The sequence below is a fragment of the Syngnathus typhle genome, linkage group LG12 (assembly GCF_033458585.1).
Source record: "Syngnathus typhle isolate RoL2023-S1 ecotype Sweden linkage group LG12, RoL_Styp_1.0, whole genome shotgun sequence".
Lineage (NCBI taxonomy): Eukaryota > Metazoa > Chordata > Actinopteri > Syngnathiformes > Syngnathidae > Syngnathus > Syngnathus typhle.
The window spans coordinates 13,667,573-13,670,952 of NC_083749.1; positions in this window are offsets into that span (position 1 = coordinate 13,667,573).

Here is a 3,380-nt window from a genome sequence, read left to right on the forward strand (position 1 = left end):
TGCCATGCCGGGCTTGAGTTAGTTGTTTGCGCCCGGTACTCTACGTTAAAAGTCAGGCGGAACGGCTCTGAAGCTCCAGACGGTGCTTCCTTGAATGCTTAGCCGCCTTTCGAGCTGCCATGCCGGGCTTGAGTTAGTGGTTTGCGCCCGGTACTCTACGTTAAAAGTCAGGCGGAACGGCTCTGAAGCTCCAGACGGTGCTTCCTTGAATGCTTAGCCGCCTTTCGAGCTGCCATGCCGGGCTTGAGTTAGTGGTTTGCGCCCGGTACTCTACGTTAAAAGTCAGGCGGAACGGCTCTGAAGCTCCAGACGGTGCTTCCTTGAATGCTTAGCCGCCTTTCGAGCTGCCATGCCGGGCTTGAGTTAGTGGTTTGCGCCCGGTACTCTACGTTAAAAGTCAGGCGGAACGGCTCTGAAGCTCCAGACGGTGCTTCCTTGAATGCTTAGCCGCCTTTCGAGCTGCCATGCCGGGCTTGAGTTAGTGGTTTGCGCCCGGTACTCTACGTTAAAAGTCAGGCGGAACGGCTCTGAAGCTCCAGACGGTGCTTCCTTGAATGCTTAGCCGCCTTTCGAGCTGCCATGCCCGGCGTGGGTTTCGCGTCCGCGCCCGGTACATTATGGAAGCCAAAAAAAAAAAAAAATTCTAAGTGCGAGTGGGACCAGGCCTGGGGGGCTTCCTTGAAAGCCCATCCGCCCTCCGAGCTCTCCCACCGGTCGTGGGTTGGCGTCCGCCACTGCTCAAAGCGAACTTCAAATTATCTGCTTAATAATGTGGAACACCATTCTTAAGTAGTTTTTCCTTAATTTGGGCTCAACTGGCCGGTAATGATCCCCGGTGTCTGAGATTGATCTCAGTGATCCAAAGAGCCCTGACACGTAATACCATCCATGAGTTTAATTGAAAAACAAAAAATGTAATCTTTATGACACATAAATACAATTTGCATAATAATTTGGAACACAGTGTAGACTTCCAGCGGACCGCGCGCGGCTCGGCTGACGGCGCAGCGCGATCTGGTACCGCTGCGCGGGACGAAACACGCCCCGTGCAGAGTTCCAGGCGGCCGGGAAGACATTTAAGCGCTGCCGCTGCAGCTGCGGCGGGGATTTGCCGTCCTCCGGTGGACACGACGAGTAAATACACCAGCAATCGCACTTACACCGTGTTCCAAATTATTATGCAAGTGACATTTATCTCAGATTTTCCTAAATAGTCGATGCAAAATGAGTCAGCATAATTTTCAAGTCATCAACCATTATTTTGATGAATTCTAATTTTATTGAACAAACCTCCGAATGATCACAGAATTTTTAAAAAATAAAAAACTTAAAATGCACTGTTCCACATTATTACGCACAACAGAGTTTTATAACATTTTATAGGTTTTTATGAACTGAAATGCCCATCTTAAGAATTTACAGCATTAGGAGGTCATATTTACTGAAATCAAAAGCTATTTCAAAGAAAAGACAAACAAGTTACATTTTAACATAGGACCCTTTATTTCAATAAAAAACAAAGTTACATTTTAACATAGGACCCTTTGTTCAACAGCAGCTTCACGATTCTTCCATCCACTGAACTTGTGAGTTTTTGTACAGTTTCTGGTTGAATTTCTTGGCAGGATCTAAGAATAGCCTGCCAGAGCTGCTCTTTGGAATTGAACTGCCTCCCACCTTCGTAGATTTTCTGCTTGACGATGCTCCACAAGTTTTCAATAGGATTGAGGTCAGGGGAGCATGGGGGCCACACCATCAGTTTCTCTCCCTTTATTCCCATAGATGCCAAAGACGTTGACGTATTTCTTGCAGCATGAGACGGTGCATTGTCATGCATGAAGATGATCTTTTGACGGAAAGCACGGTTCTTCCTGTTGTACCATGGACAGAAGTGTTGAGTCAGAAATTCCACGTAGTTAACAGACGTAATTTTGACGCCTTCAGGGACCCTAAAGGGGCCAAGCAGCTCTCTCCCCATGATTCCGGCCCAAAACATCACTCCGCCACCTCCCTGCTGACGCCGCAGCCTTGTTGGGCTATCGTGGCCGTCCACCAACCATCCACGACTCCATCCATCTGTAAAGTCAAGTCAAATCAAGTTTATTTGTATAGCCCTAAATCACAAGCAGTCTCAAAGGGCTTCACATAGACAGAAATTGACAATTATTCTCAAAGCATCCCCTGAGCTCTCAAAAGTGCAAGGAAAAACTTAAAAAACCCTACCTGGCCCATCCAAGGTGGCACGGCACTCGTCGGTGAACAGGACTGTCTGAAAATTTGTCTTCATGTAAGTCTGGGCCCACTGCAGCCGTTTCTGCTTGTTCGCGTTGTTCAGGGGTGGCCGAATGGAGGGTTTCCGCACAACTGCAAGCCTCTGGAGGATCCTGCACCTCGTCGTTCGTGGGACTTCACTGGCACCAGCAGCGTCGAATATTTGTTTGCTCGTCTTTAGTGGCATGCTTGCAGCCGCCCTCTTGATTCGATTTGTTTGTCTTGCAGAAACCTTCCTTGTCGTGCCTTTGTCTGCACGAACGCGCGTTTGCTCCGAATCAGCGACGAATTTCTTCAAAGTTCGATGGTCGCGCTTAAGCTTTCGTGCAATATCGAATGTCTGCATACCTTGTCCAAGGCATCGAACGATTTCACGCTTCTCGACAGCAGAGAGATCCTTTTTCCTCCCCATGGTTGAACGAAATGGCCGAACGCTTAAAAACGCGGAACTTAAATAGACTTGTTAATTACTACAATTGCGCTCACCTGGCAGACTACCATGGACTGTACCATGACTGAGGGTGATTTCAGTACTTGAAAAACAAAAAATGTAATCTTTATGACACTTAAATACATTTTGCATAATAATTTGGAACACGGGACCGTGTTCCAAATTATTATGCAAAGGATATTTATCTCAGATTTTCCTAAATAGCTTCCTTGAAATGTTACCCGGCTTTTGAGCTCTCCTGCCGGGCGTGGGTTTGCGTCAGCGCCCGGTAACATTATGGAAGCTAAAAGAAAGAAAAAAGAAACAAATCTAAGTGCGATTGCTGGTGTCTAAATACATTTTGCATAATAATTTGGAACACGGGACCGTGTTCCAAATTATTATGCAAGTGATATTTATCTCAGATTTTCCTAAATAGCTTTACTCGTCGTGCCGACCGGAGGGAGGCCACTCCCCGCCGCAGCTGAACAGTCATCCCGGCCTAGTGGAGGTCTGCGCAGGGGGGGTCTTCCTTGAAATGTTACCCGGCTTTTGAGCTCTCCTGCCGGGCGTGGGTTTGCGTCAGCGCCCGGTAACATTATGGAAGCTAAAAGAAAGAAAAAAGAAACAAATCTAAGAGCAAGTGCTGGTGTATTTACTCGTCGTGTCCACCGGAGGG